Source organism: Macrotis lagotis, chromosome 2 (assembly GCF_037893015.1).
Source record: "Macrotis lagotis isolate mMagLag1 chromosome 2, bilby.v1.9.chrom.fasta, whole genome shotgun sequence".
NCBI lineage: Eukaryota > Metazoa > Chordata > Mammalia > Peramelemorphia > Peramelidae > Macrotis > Macrotis lagotis.
The window spans coordinates 72,343,732-72,359,408 of record NC_133659.1 but is presented as its reverse complement, the minus strand read 5'-3'; the positions used below and the strand labels follow the sequence as shown (position 1 = coordinate 72,359,408).

The window sequence follows — 15,677 nt, the reverse complement described above, 5'->3', positions numbered from 1 at the left end:
TTGGCGGATTGTAGGGGAGGAACCTAAAGGGTCCATTGGTAACAGCATGGTCCCTATCTTTCTGGGATTGTGTTAAAAATTCCTGGGAATGGGAATTTTGAATTATACATCTCTGTCCCTCTTTTAGTGGGAACTGTCAGTTATGAACCCAACAATCAAATAGGCGGAGCAGTTTGAGGTCCTGGTGGATAGTCATCCAAAAAGATGATGGAAACATACTGGCAGGGGTATGGGGAAGAGTTTAAAATGAAGCTGGGGGGAGGGCAGGGAGAACAATACCTGCGCATTCCTCTTACCCCACTAGTAGCCCTCCTGGGATTAAAGAGGACTTTGGACTTTAGTAATCTTTTCAATAACATGTTCCCTTTTTAATATTTTTTTTTCCTGAAAGGAAAAAAATGGAGAAAAGGATACTTGTCAGAATCTGTTTCTTCCTGAGTAAGTTCACTTTGGCGGGAAAGGAAATACAAGGGCTGAAATGTTCTATTTTTGTTTCAACAGGCTCCAGGCCCCTAAAGACAGGCTCTAACTCTGTCAGAAAGGAAATTCAGGGTGTGCTTCTATCTTGAAATGCAATTCAATTGCATTCTGAAAGCATTTAGTAAGCACCTACTAGATTCAAGACACTGTTAGCTATTAGGGAATGACAGTACCACCTACTATGTGCAAAATGATACGAACTATTGAGGAACTTTTGTCTTTTGAAACTCTCTACATTAGATGTTCTCTTTGTGAAATTAATTTCCATAGAGACCCTAAGTCTAGAGTATACCAGCTTCATAAATGAGCCTAGGCCCCCCAGGTCGAATCCTAAAATAAATTAAGCTAGATATTTTAATAGCCTAAGGGCAAGTAAGAATTTCAGTACACTTAAATGAAGAACTTTTTAAAAACTGCATTGACATCTATTAGGTTCTGAGATTCTGTGTTATCTGGAAGATCAATAATTATGCCAAGAGAAAGTAACATGCCTAGATGTTCAAATAGCAAAAATTTCCTAGGAGCAAATGCTCCTTTTCCTTAGTTGACATTTTTCTGATTAACTTCTATGGGTCACAGAGCAGTACTTTTAGATGTGCAGTATCTGAAAGATGGTTTCTGGATGTTTCACTTCTAAACCAGCTGCCTTTTAAGATCTAGCTGTGGAAGGCCTTTTGAATGCCAAGCTACAGGATATATTAGAGCTGGACAGGAACTCAGGTTTAATATTTTCCTTTTCATAAGATTTTAGAACTATTTATTTAGAGTTGAAAGAGACATCAGAGATCATTCAGACCTATATCCCCATTTCACAGATGAGAAACAGAGATCAAGAAAGTTTAAGCCATTTGCTTTAGATAGAAAGTGACTTGTTTTATGAATTCTATTCCAGTACTAGTTCAATTGCATTATTTTCAGAAAAGAGCACTGAGTGTCAGAGAGTCTCAAGTTGTCTTTGAAAATCCAACTTTGGAGAGCCTATAAGGTTAATTAATACCCAATGCCAGTGAAGTAGCTGGGTCAAAAAACAAAAACAAAAACAAATGCAGCACTAAGAAAATTATTTTCCAAATTTAATGCAGTCATTCTACTAGAAAAGTAGGAGTAACTCTAGGACTAATCCAATGAAATAAATACTCCCCCAAGAACAGGGATAGGGGATCTTTTTTTCTGCCAAGGGACATTTGGATAATTATAACAACATTCGAAGGCTATATGTGGTCATTAAATTAATTCACCCTTAAAAAGCTCCTAGATTTATTGAATTTCAAGTTGCCTTGGAAACTCTAGACCAAAATGGCTTGTGGGCTGGAGGTTCTCTGTCCCTGCCTTAGAACTAAAGTTGCTAAATGGCATAGAAAGTAGAATTTTGAATCTGGAGTTAGGAAGACCCTGAATTCAATTCTAGACTCACACTTTTACTAGTTGTATAACCCTGGGTAAGTCCTTTGATTTCAATTTCCTCATCTATAGAGTGTAGATGATAATAGTCCCCAGTTCCAGGGTTGTTATAAGGGTAAAACACAGCAATTTTTGTTTCTAAGCACATACAATGCATTAATAAATGCTTGTTCTTGTCTCTGCCCTCTTGAGACTTTGGGATGAGTCATTACAGGTCCTACCCTGAACCATCAATCTATTGATTCTCACTGCTTTTAAGAGTGTTGGAAACCAGGAAAACTTCCAGGTAGGTGGGAATAAACAGTTGGCATGGTTCAGTGTAGTATATGCCAGGCAGCTGGTATCAGAAGCAGCAAGTAGCCAGGAATTAGAAGATTAAGTTTCAAAGAATCTTGAGATATGAGACCAAAATTGGGATTCTGGTCCACTAGATTAGAATATTTCAGGTAGGAGCTAGATATGTTCAACAGAGATCTGCAAGAAAAATTACTGTGACAGAATCACGGGGCTTTTGCTCTTTGAGTTCATTATGTGACTTGGGAAATTTACTGACCCTCTCTAGGTTTTGGTTTGCTCATCTGTAAAAGGAGGGTATTGGATTAGATGCCCTTTCAGATTTCTTTCACATCTAATTCTATGAATTATTAGGGGTTGAAAAGAAAGTCAGAAATAACTGAGTCCCTTGCTCTGATAGCCCTTGTTAGCCTGGTCTTCCCAGACAAATTTTTCCTCCTTCCAATCTTCTACAAAGATTTCTAAATTTATACCAAGGGAAAAATGTTATAAACACTTTCCTGTCCTTTCCCTTGGTTTATTCTTCCTATCTACACCCATCTTTCCATCCTCACAGAGATGTGCAAAACCAAAGAAACTGAACTATTCGGAGATGGTATTTAGCTTCTTTAACTGTCCAACCTTCAGGTTGACCCTGTTTCCTGGTGACGCAAGTTAACCAGTTTCGTGACCTTTTGTTAGTCTCTTCCCCTCTTGGGGCTTTGTTTCCTAAAAATGAGGAGGCTGAACTAAATGACATCTCATATTGCTTCCAGCTCTGACATCCCAATGATTCTAAATTGGGTGCTGGTCAGTAGGACCCCCTCTTCCATTCCCAGTCCCTTTCCCTCGTGCTGTTGATTATGTGAAACAAACCTGAGCAAAGGAATCTGAGTTTTAAAAGATTTCTCGGAAATCAGTAGTTTGATTTTTGAAGTGGGAGAAGAAGATATTGAATCTAATGGACATTGATTAGTGTTACAAAGACTTCATGTTCTACTTATTTATTGAGTCACTAAGCTAAAAAAATGGTATAACACTGGCTACCAACATTCTAAAAGGATACAAAAGGGAAGTCAGGTCACACATACTTGTATTGTCCAAACACAGCTAAAACGACTTCTGAGGAAAACTTGTGGACTATGAACTGGAAATATGATGATTGAAGTCAGGAGTGAATTGACACCCATGATTATCTTTTCCTCTTCTCCAAATAATCTCAATTCTTTAAGGTCATATGATACTGACCCCCTCCACAAAGCCTTGAGAGGTAATATGTCATTGTAAGAGGACACTAGACTTAGATCAGGAAGATCTGAGATGAAATCTAATCTCAGTTATTAGCTGTGAGACTGTGGGCAAAACAACTTCTAATATCTCAATTGTTATTTGTAATAATGATGATCATAACCTGTAAGTACTTAACTATCAGGGTTGTTATGAGGAGTAAGGTAGATAATACATGAATACTGCAAATTTTAGAAAGCTACATAGATGTCAGCTGTTATCATTATTATTACTTATAGTAGTATTACTGAACAGCTAGGTTAAACAGTGTGCAGTGTTTCAGGTCTGAAGTCAGGAAGACTCATTTTTCTGAGTTCAAGCCTGACCTGAGACTTGAGCTATGGGACCCTGGATAAGTCACTTAACTCTGTTTGCCTCAGTTCCTCATCAGTAAAATGAGATGGAGAGGGAAATGAAAAATCACTCCAGTAGCTTTGCTGAGAAGACTCCAAATGAGTTCAAGAAGAGTTGGACATGATTGAAATAACTAAACAACAAAGTAGTATTACCAGTTTAGCAGCATTAATGGAATGGTGCTACTTACTCTATTTCTGACTCATTGCCTAAGTAAGTTTTACCAGTATTAAAAAACAAATCCTTCTTTACTCTAGAAAGTAGTGTGAAAAAATGAAGAATTTAAAAAAAATTATTGTGTCAGCTCTGAACCCCCAGCAAGAGATAGTGGTTCTGGCAAAGCACCCTGGCATTATCTCTATCTATAAAGTGATGCCTCTTCTCTGCTAAGGTTTCCCCCCTCAGGGGTTTCTTCCAACTGCATTCCCAGTAAATATTACCCTGACTAGCTATGGAAGCAATGTAAACATTTAAAACAAAGAAAAATAAACTCCTCCCTTTTTCCCAAGCCAATAGCTAAACTTTTATTTAGGTTCACAAGAAGGAACTCAAAAGGAAGAACTGGCAGGGAAGGAGACTCAATGTTATTACAGTGATATTATTACAAATAGGATTATAATGTATATGTATGTATGTATGTATGTATGCATGTATGTGTGTGTGTGTATTGGGGGGATGTCATTCCGCAGTGCATTCTGTTACCAATGGTCCTATCAATAGGATTCAAGATCCTAGTCTATTTGTGACCTTTATCTCTGCCTGATGATTTTTCCATTTCTCTAGCTCCATGTGTCCTCTGTGTCTTTCTATTTTTTCCAGTTTTATGCCACTTCTGTTCATATCAGGACCTGAGTTCCTTTTTGAGATTATCACCTGGACTCAGTGAACTGAATTTTAAAGGTCACCCAAGTTTGTCTTGGCAGGTACAGTGGAATAAATTAGGTACACAATGCATTGTATTAAATGACTATAGCTATCAAGGAAATGATAAACCCAAAGATTTGAACTTTTAGGATAAAAATTCATTATTTGACAAAATCATGTGAAAACTAGAAAACAGTATGGCAGAAACTAGGTTTAGACCAAAATCTTACACCATATATCAAGATAAGATCAAAATGGGTGCATGATATGCACATAAAAGGTGTTACCATAAGCAGATTAGGAGAGTTTATTGTCAGATCTATGGATAAAGGAAGAATTTAGGACCTAATAAGAGATAGAGAACATCCACAAAATATAAAGTAAATAATTTTGATTATATAAAATTACATGATTTTTTTGTACAAACAAAATCAATGCAACCAAAATGAGAAGGAAAGTAGAAAACTGGGGTAAAATTTTTGCAGCAAATATTGCTGATAGAAGACTCATTTCTCAAATATTATAAAGAATTAAGTCAAATTTACAAAAATACAATTGATAAATGTCAAAAGCTATGGAGAGGCAGTATTCAGACAAAGAAATCAAAGCTATCTATAGTCATATGAAAAAATGCTCTCAATTGCTATGCATTAGAGAAATGCAAATTAAAACAACTCTGAGATATCTCACATCTATCAGATTGGTATTATAACAAAAAAGGAAAATTATAATTATTGATGGGAATGTGGGAAAATTGGACACTAATGCACTGTTTGGTAGAGTTGTGAAATGATCCAACCAATATGGAGATGAATTCAAAACACCTACTGGATTGGATAATACTGAAAAAAATTGAAAATTGTAAATATTGATTGGAATGTAGAAATATTGAGACACTAATGCATTGTTGGTAGAATTATGGTATATAATTGTGATAGAATATTATTGTGCTATAAAAAATGATAAGCAGGATGACTTCAGAAAAATCTGAAAAGACTTCCATGAATTTATGCAAAATGAAGTAAGGAGAACCAGGCACTGTACATAGTATCAACAACATTTTGTAATGATTAACCATGAATGACTTAGCTCTTCTTAGCAACACAATGATCCAAGACAATTACAAAGTAATGAAATATGCTATCTGCCTCCAGAGAAGAAATTGATATTATCTGAATATAGACTCTAGCTAATAGAGATAATATTCAGATATTATCCGAATATAAACTCTCTCTACATATGTACATATATACGTATATATATATATATATATCCTCCCTCTCTCAATATCTATCTATCTATCTATCTATCTATCTATCTATCTATCTATCTGTCTATCTCCTCTCTTTCTCACACAAACACAACACATAGACTTTCTTCTTGCATAATATGACTAACATGGAAATGATTTGTATGATTGTGTGTAAAACCTATATCGGGAGGCAGCTAGGTGGTACAGTGGATAGAGAACCAGCCCTGGAATCAGGAGAACCTGAGTTTAAATCTGACCTCAGACATTTAATAATTACCTAGCTGTGTGACCTTGGGCAAGTCACTTAACCCCATTACCTTGCCAAAAAAAACACCTATATCAGAAGGGATGTAAGGGGTAGAATTTAGAGCACAACATTTTGAAAAAAAGTTAAAAATATTTTACATTTAGTTCAGAAAAGATCACCTGGAGGTGAATTCCATCTTTATCTCTTTTTTATTGACTTCCAATGAACACTTCATAAAGAGATCTCTTGGCAGACCATGTGATAAACTCTTTCTTATCTGATGTTATCTATGATTTGATCAGTGAAAGACCAGCTCCTTTATACTAATTGCTCCAATCAATGCTGATATTTCACATTCTTGGTTACCTATTAATGTATATGGTAAAATAGTTGTGTATAGTAGAATGTAAAATATATTTGGAGATAGAAGTCGTAGTTTCAAATTCTGACTCTAAACTTTACCACATGTAGGGCAATGAGTTTAATGGGTTAATAACAACTGTATTACCCTATTCACAGGGTTGTTGTTTTTTTTTTAAATAAGGAAAGTACTGTGGAAATCTCAAAAGCTTCTTGAAAACAAATATTAGCTACCATAATATTCATCATGGTCCTTAGCCATAAGAATTAGAAGGGACTTTTGAGATTATCCAGCTTGCTTTTTAGATTAGGAAAATAAAGCACCAAGTACCTTGATCTGTATCTCAACTTGAGTCACCCTGCTTCCAAACCATTAAACCGGACTCTTCCTGGCACCAGGTTGCTCCAGTATACCTGCTCCTGGATCTGTGTTAATCTGGGGAGCTTCCTGGAAGTTGCTCTTGAAGTGTCTTGCGGCACAATGAGGTGTTAAATGATTTGCAGAGGGTTAGACAGCTAGTAAGTTTCAAGTTAAAATTTGAACCGAGGTGAAGTCTTTCTGCCCCAAACTCAGTCACTGGCTCCGCTACTGGATTGCAACATCATAGATATTTGCAGTTTGTCTTCCTTTAATTTGTGAGCTTCTTTTAAGGAAGGACTGTGTTTTACCTTCCTTTGTATTTCTGGTACTTATCATAGTCTGGCACATAGTAGGCAATGACTGATTGACATTTAAGATTTTATTACATATTATCTATTCATGCATGTAAGCCTTATATCCTAACAATTTTCTTGAAGGCAGAGAGTTTATTTTTGGCTCCTTTTGTATCTCCTCAGGCACTTAGCTCAGTGGTGGGTACCCACTATTAGGTAGTAAATCCTTAAGTAAAATTAAATTGACAGCAATAATGTAGCATACACAGAGGAAAGCATGTCAATCAAGACCTGGTGATGTGGCAAATTCACCAAGTTCCCAAGAGGTAACTGGACTTAAATGCCCACTTAGCTTCCACAGCCATAAAATATATGGTGGAGTTCACCCTGAAAATTTGGCAGCTGATGGATAATGACATAAATATAGTAAAAGTGATGTTCCAGGGTGCCCTCTAGTGATCCAGTACATAGACAGTGTCTGAGAACCCATTTCCCCAGGAAAGTGGCTGAAGACCCTGAATTCATTTGCACTTCATTCATTCATCCTTGGCTGAGGCTGAGTATACCTGCTTCCTATAGTTGCTGCTGCTCTGTATGTGTGAGATTGGCACGGCTTAGGAAAACTTTATAGGAATCAGGGAAACATAAATTTTGGGATCCTTAAAAACAAAAAAAATTCAGGGTCAGAACTCCTTTAATTCAAATCAACACTTAATAAGTTTTTTTTAAACTGTATTCAGGAAATGTGTATACAAAGAAAAAACAAAGCCATTCTTTCTTTCCTAAAGGTAAGCCTGGTGGGTCAAACATGTACCCAATAAGCTAGTTAATCCAAAGCATATTCCAAATGATAAAAAAGTGATTTCATTAGTAACCTGGAAGATCAGAAAAGGCAAAACCTGAGTTGCACTCTGAGGGAAGCTAGTATTATTGCAATGAGATTATTGCAAGTACAAGTGGAAGGTGAGGCTAACCATGCATTCCAGGGATGGGAGGAGGGTTGTGTTAAAAACTTGTAAAAGGAATGTAATATATGAGGATATGTATAGATGGTGACCCAGCTGGAATGGAATGGAATGGAGAACTCCAAAGGAGGAGAAACTTGAAATAAGAATAAAAATGTAGGTGGTAACCAAATTGAGGAGGGTGAGTATTCTATTCTAAAGGCAATATGGAGACACTGAAGATTTTAAAGATGTTGGTGGAAATAGCATCCTTACATCACTGTTTTTAAGACTGTTTATTTATAATTGTTAAAAGACTTAACTATTCTCAGCAATTCAATGATCTAAGACAATTTTGAAGAATTCATGATGAAAAATGCTATCCACCTCCTGAGAAAGAACTGATGGAGTCTGAATGCAGGTCAAAGCATACTATTTTTCGTTTTGAATATTGTGTGTGTGTGTGTGTGTGTGTGTGTGTGTGTGTGTGTGTGTGTACGGTTGTTTTTTCCTTTGGATCTGTGTCTTCTTTCACAATATGACTAATATGGTAATATGTTTTGCACAATTGAAAAGGTATATTCTATATCAAATTGCTTATATCTCAAGAGTGGGAAGGTGAAGGAGGGAAAAATAAAGTACATATATATGTATATATATACATATATATACACATATATATATATGTATGTATTTTAAAGACTTCATTTGGCAGAGAAGATAGATGAGTTGGGGAGGGGAGAACCTAGAGGCAGGAATTACCATTGAGTGGTTATTTCAAATGACCTAACCAGGCTAACGGTTATATGAGTGAAAATAAGGCATCAACAGATTCAAAAGGTGCTTTGGAGGTAGGTTTGGTCACCTTCCCTTAATAGCAAAATACCCAGACCTCCAACAAAGAAGGTCTCTTCATTTTGACTTGTAATGTAGGATTGGTTGAGCAGTATACAATTATCCTGAAAGTCTGGAAAATTTGCTTAAAATTTTTTAATCCTACCTTTATATAAGAGAAGTCTGACTTTTTTCTTTTTCCTTTAAGGGGTATTTACAGTATCTTATTATAAAATTTTTTAAAGTATTTGGACATAGACTTTGTATCATCTGCTGGTGTTTGATTATTTCCTGGGGTTTTTGCAACATTCCCCCCAAATTCCCATTAAATTTTTTATGCAGACCTAAGATAAATCAACATCATGATGAAGAGGAGATAACTGTATAAATTCATTTTTTTCTACAGATATTATACCACTTAAAAATAAAGCAAGCTAAAACATCCTCCCTTCCATTTCAAATTATGCAAAACATAATGATATTGTCTGTCTGGAAAGCATCATTAGTATCTATCTCACTTTATTTCTCACAGTTGTAATTTGGCAAGAAATAGAGTTTATTTAGCTTTGACTAAATAATAGTGCCTTGGTATATAGAAGATGCTTAATAAATGTTTGTTTATGACTTGACTTGGGAATAAGAATCATGAGGAAAGGATTCTGATTGAGCATCTAACACCATCTACAATAGTTGTTGGATTGTGGGCTTCAATTTTCTTATCTAGTAAATGAAAGAAAGGGTTGGATTAAATAGTTTCTCAAACATCCTTTGAATTTTGTTATTCAGGGAAACTCTATTCCCCAAATCAGAGAATTTGAGAATCAGAACAGATCCATTTTCCATCTAGTTCAAATCAGAATCTCTTCTATAGCAAACCTAAATATGGTTATCCAGTCTTTGCTAGAAGACTTCCAACCAGGATAAATTGTTTTTTTATTTTTTTGAATTTTACAATATTTCCCCCCAACCTTGCTTCCCTCCCTCCCAGTCCCCCCAGAGAAGGCAGTCTAATCGTCTTTACATTGATTCCATGCTATACATTGATCAAAATTGAATGTGTTGAGAAAAAAATCATATCCTTAAGGAAAAAATAAAATATAAGAGATAGCAAAATTACATAATACGTAAGATAACTTTTTTAAAAAATTGAAGATAATAGTCCTTGGTCTTTGTTTAAATTCTACAGTTCTTTCTCTGGATACAGATGATATTCTCCATTGCAGATACCCCCAAATTGCCTCTGATTGTTCCACTGACGGAGTGAGCAAATCCATTAAGGTTGATCATCACCCCCATGTTGCTGTTAGGGTGTACAATTTTCTTCTGGTTCTGCTCATCTCACTCAGCATCAGTTCATGCAAGTCTTTCCAGGCTTCTCTGAAATCCCATCCCTCCTTAAGCAGGGTAAATTGGCTATAACCTAGGAGGACCCAGTTGTTTCAATTTCCAGTAGTTGCTGTTCAGTTGTTTCAGCTCAGTCTGACTTACAAAAACCCCATTTGTTTATTTGTTTTGGCAAAGATACTGGAGGGATTTGCCATTTCCTTCTCCAGTTCATTTTATAGATAAGGAAACTGAGGCAAATGGCTTTAAGTGACTTACCCAGGGTTAGTAACTGAGGCCAGAATTGAACTCAGGAAGATGAATTTTCTGATTCCAGACCTGGCACTCTATCCACTTTGCCACCTAGCTGACCCCATTTCCAGTTTGATAGTTCTTTTTTTTTAAAAAAGATTTTACAAGGCAGTGGGGTTAAGTGACTTTCCCAAGGTCACACAGCTAGGTAATTATTATGTGTCTGAGACCGACTCCAGGACCTGTGCTCTATACCACCATACCACCTAGCTACCCCCAGTTGGATGGTTCTAATTCCCAAATTATGCCTCTTAGTAGCTTTCATTCATTCTTTCTCTCAGACCAAGAAGAATTCCCTAACGTAAATTTTAAGTCTTAAGCCAATTTCTTCACAATACTTCAAATATGTCATTCACCTTCTTGGTTTTATGCCTCTGTTCAAGCAATTCTCTTAGCTTGTAAGGCACTTACCTCATCTCATCCTTATACTAATTCAAATGTTACCCATTCTTTTTCCAGGAGTCTCAAATCCTGCCTCCCCTGGCATGTCTATCCTATTGTTATCCTCTTCTTTTCTGAGCTCTTAAAGCCCGTATAATTTGCTTTACTCAGTTTTGATTTTAATAGCATTGTTTTGCTTTGTTGTTCCACCATTTAATTTTATATGTTTTATCTCTGCAAATTGATTTTAAGCTTCTAGTAGTCTTTGTTTCCCCTCTGAGAGCCCAATAGAACATGTGGCATAGTGATAAATAAATATTGACTAAATCTTTAATAAAGGAAAAAATTTAGGATACTGGATTGATACTAACAAAGGAGAGAGTCTGGGACAGTGATGAAGTTAGAAGTCAGATTATATAAGACTGAAGAGTGAATGAGTGGGGAGGAAGTGGAACCATTGAGTGGAGATTATATTTTCTAGCAAAGAGAGCTAGAATGATTGAATTATCAAAAGAAGATTGAATTATCCTTTTTTAAGGATAATGAAGGGGTAGTGAGGTAACACAGTGGATAGAACACCTGGAGTCAGGAGTACCTGAGTTCAAATCCGGCCTCAGATACATAATAATTACCTAGCTGTGTGACCTTGGGCAAGTCACTTAACCACATTGTCATAAAAAGAAATGAAAAAAGGTCAGGAAAGAGTTGGGCATGTTTTTAGTTGGTGGGGAAAGAATTAGTAGTAGTAATTAGGAAAGACTGAAGTTTTGAGAGAGAGAGGGAATGATTGAAGTAGAAAACTCTTGAAGGCAATAGGAAAGGATGGGATCAAGGGAAAAAGTGGAAGATTTTGGTCAGAAGAAGAATGATCTGGGGTTGGAGCAAAGGAGGAATGCCTGGGTGAAGCTGAAGAGAGGTTTTATGGTATGTAGGAGGGGAGATGAGAAAGTTTGTGACAGATGGCCTCAATCTATCAGCCTTTATTGGAAGCTGAGAGCACACATACATACACACAAATCTATTTGTTAAGCCTGAGAGAGACCAATTATGCATGTGAATCCTCTAGTTTCCAAGGGCACAGTTTTTGAAAAGATACCTTTTGATATGCTAACAACCCCTAATGAAGTCTGTTATAAAAAAAAAAAAGACAGGGGGCAGAGCCTAAACTATGAAGAATAGACTTACCAGCCCAAACATATTCAAACTATATCAAATGATTGAATTTTAGTGGTCCTTAGTCATCACTGAAAGCCCCTGTGAGGTTCCAGAATGTTAATACTCAGAAATAGGCGGTAGAATTCCCTTTCTACAGCCCCAATCCTTTTAGCTTTGCTTCCATAAAGAGTACTGCATCTTTAAAATAAAACAAAGGTCTGATTCTGATTGATTTAAGCCTCTGCTCACTTGCCTGTCAGGAAAACTTTAAGCATGGCCATAGAGAGCCCCTAATGAGAAATCTCATTAAAAAGTCATCTGAAATAGGAAAACAAATTGGCTGCATAACTCTGCCCACTCTTTTCCTCCTCATTTCCTCCTTCCCTTCCCAGACTCCAGAATTATAAATGGCAATGTGGAGTGAGTCATCAGGTCAGAAGACAGGCAAAGTCTAAATGGGTCCGTCTTTCCCCTGCTGCCTTGATGACATTTGTCTTGCTTCACTGAATGGCTCCAATGTTGCCCAAACAGCAGGAGGGGAAAGTACATAATGATGGCCTGCCTAAAAGCTTTGATTTGGAGTATTTAGGTGGAACTTGGGCTTGTCATTGGTGACTGCTCTCCTCTGATTTCCTAACTTTTCTCGTGAAAGCTTGCATGGCTCTATATTATTCCTGTGAAGGATAGGCTAAAGTATCCTTCTTTCTAGATTTATTTTTATAGACCTTGCTGGGGTTTCCTAAATGGATGTTACTTCACAAAGGCAAGGATCATTTTCAGACCTGACTTGATTACAAGCCTCCTTATGAAATCTGTTCCTCTTCTCTCCTTCCTAATGAGGAAAGCTGAGATAAATCTGGAGGGTCACTGACTTAATGGTAGTTTCCTGCTTCCCATCACAAAAGGAAGTGGCAGTGACCATTGTTCAGAGGAAGGGATGGGTTTTTTTCTTCTTTTATTCTGGGGTACACAAGAGGAAGGTTCTCAACTCCAAACAATCTTTCCACACCTGCCATCCTCCTGGATAATGTTTATGTAAGAGAGGAAATCCTTCCTGGAACTTAGCTGCTTTATTTTGCATAACTCATCTGGATTGTGGGGTTTTAAAACTGGTCATTCATAAGATTTGATTCTCCCTTATTGTGGACACAAATGTTACATGAAGGGTTGGACTGTGAGGTGGCTCTTGCCAATGTATAAACTTATCTACTTATACTTCTTTCCCCTCTTCCTATTTTTCTTCTTCTTTTCCCCTCTTTCTCCCTTTCTTTTCTCTTCTTTACATCCTCTCCTCACTCTTTTTAATCATCTCTCTTTTTTCTTTTTTCTCCCCTCTCTTCTTCCCCCCCCCCCAACCCATTCCCCCATATCACTTTTGAGTGTTTTTCTCTTCTTTTACTCTTTCCCTAACTGGCTTTTTTTTTTTCTTATTTCCTCTCATTATAATTTGTTATGACCTTCCAAGAATAAACTAAGCTTTTCTATCAACCAGAACAATTCTTCCTGTGATCCTAGATCACAACAGGAAGCTAGAGGTGTATATTTCAGGGAAGATGGCAGGAAAGACTCCAGAGTTTAGCAAATGCATTTACAAATAATAGCAGACAGGCATCATTTTTCTCTTTACATTGTTCTGTTGGCTTATTGACATTTGATGAGAGTATAATGATTTTTCTGCCATGTCATAATTTAGACTTGGCAACAGGGAATCAGAATGTCACCTCACAGGTAACAAAAATCCACACTGATAGAGAACTTTGTAATTTTTTCCTCTAGTCCAAGTCCCTCTTCTCATCCAGTGTTAAGGTAAAAAGTGCAATGACTACTGGTGGATCAGATCTCACTGCTGATCAGCATTCATGATCAACTTCACAGAACAAGATGTTCCTCCCAGGTTAAGCTCATTGCTTCTAATCCCCTCATCACGTTGCCAACTCAATTCTTGCCTGATATTACCTTCCTCAGCCTTCCTCTGGAGGGTTGGAAGGTGGAATAACAAACTCCAATGGAAAGTACTTAGTAAATGTTTATCAGATTGACTTAGGTCCATGTGACTTAGGTAAATCATTTCATCTCTTTGGGTCTCATTTTTCTGTTCTGTAAAATGGGGAGTTTGGATAAGATGGTCCCTTAGGTCTCTTACATTTATAAATTTCAAGATCAGAGACTCTCAGACTTTTTCTGAAATCAAGAAGCAGAAGAATGGCCAATGAGAGCATGGAAATTTTAACAGGAAGAGACTATATTGTACATTTGGGGTATTTTGACCTGATAAATTTGAGATGACACTTGAATTGGTCAGGTTTAGATATGAGACAGGAGTTCAAATGAGAGGGCTATGCTAGAGACATTACTTTATGAGTCACCTGAATAGAAGAGATGATGAAAGGCTGGATCATGGATGCTAATAATCATTCATGGAAGTCACAAAATTTCTGGAAGAGTTTAAAGTTTACAAAATGCTTTGTATACATTATATATCTCAATGGAGTCTCACAATAGCCCAACAAGTAAGTTATATAAAGGAAGAAAGTGAAGGTTTAAGTGACTTGTTGATGGTCACAGCTAGAAAATGAATCTAACAATCTTATCATTAGACCATGCAGACTCCCAATGGATGAGTTCTCTAAGAGAACAGAATTGTAAGATTTGAGAATGATGATAATTAAGGGGCTAAAGGAAGAAGAGATGCCAGGTGATAATAAGTCATTATAGTCTCTATTCCAAAGGGATCTTTTTTTGTGCTTTAGTGCAAATTAACATTTTTTTTGTAAATTAAAATTACCATCTTATGTTTTTTTCTACAAACTTAATACCTTTTAATTTTTTTAAACTAAAATTTGTTTAATAACAAAAATTAGCTCTCTTCTTCTTCAGAACAGGAAGTCATGACTTTTTATTTCACCTTTGCCAGAAACTCCTTTATGGGTACTTTTCTGAATTTACTGTTGATGTGGCCACCAGTCACTTGACTGACTGGACTCCTTGGATACTTGAAGCATCCCAAAACAACTTTCAATAACAGCTTCAGTTTCCTGACCCAGAGAACCCAGATGGAATAATTGGCTTGCTAGTGGTGCTGTCAATAAAACAAAGACTCACTGACCAGCTCAAGCAACTGTGTTCCAAGCCCTTGAGGAGTTAATGTGTGCTATGCAATAGAAAACAAGTGGCCACTGGGGGGCATTGAAGGGCCAGAGAGAGGTTGCCCACACTGGAATGTGAGGGATAAAGGATAGAATTGGAGTTACCTGAGGATAAGAACTATGTTTCTGTCTTTTTCTCTATCTTTACTACCTGGTGCCTGAGAAATAATAGGTGCTTAATGAATTTTTTTTTACTTAATGACTCAGGAAAAATATTATTTGTAGAATATTTTCATGGATGAAGACTACTCCCATCTACTTTCACCGTCTTCCATATTTACCCAAGGGTGGAGTCTGTACATCTCAGGCAACAAGTTCATGAAAAAGATTTATATCCATCTCTTCCCTTCTATTCCAATTGCCACCATCTTGGTAAGGAACTTTTTTTCCTGCCAAGGGCCATTTGGATA

At 36.7% G+C, this 15,677-nt stretch overlaps 1 long non-coding RNA gene across 1 annotated transcript in view; it reads right to left on the bottom strand.

Moving 5' to 3' along the window:
- Positions 1 to 7,117, bottom strand: part of LOC141512831 (uncharacterized) — a 49,006-nt gene extending 41,889 nt beyond the window's left edge. The window contains exon 1 of the long non-coding RNA XR_012475604.1: positions 6,850 to 7,117. This is a non-coding gene — a long non-coding RNA (uncharacterized LOC141512831). The remainder of the gene's footprint in view (positions 1 to 6,849) is intronic.
- Between the last annotated feature and the right edge of the window lie 8,560 nt (positions 7,118 to 15,677).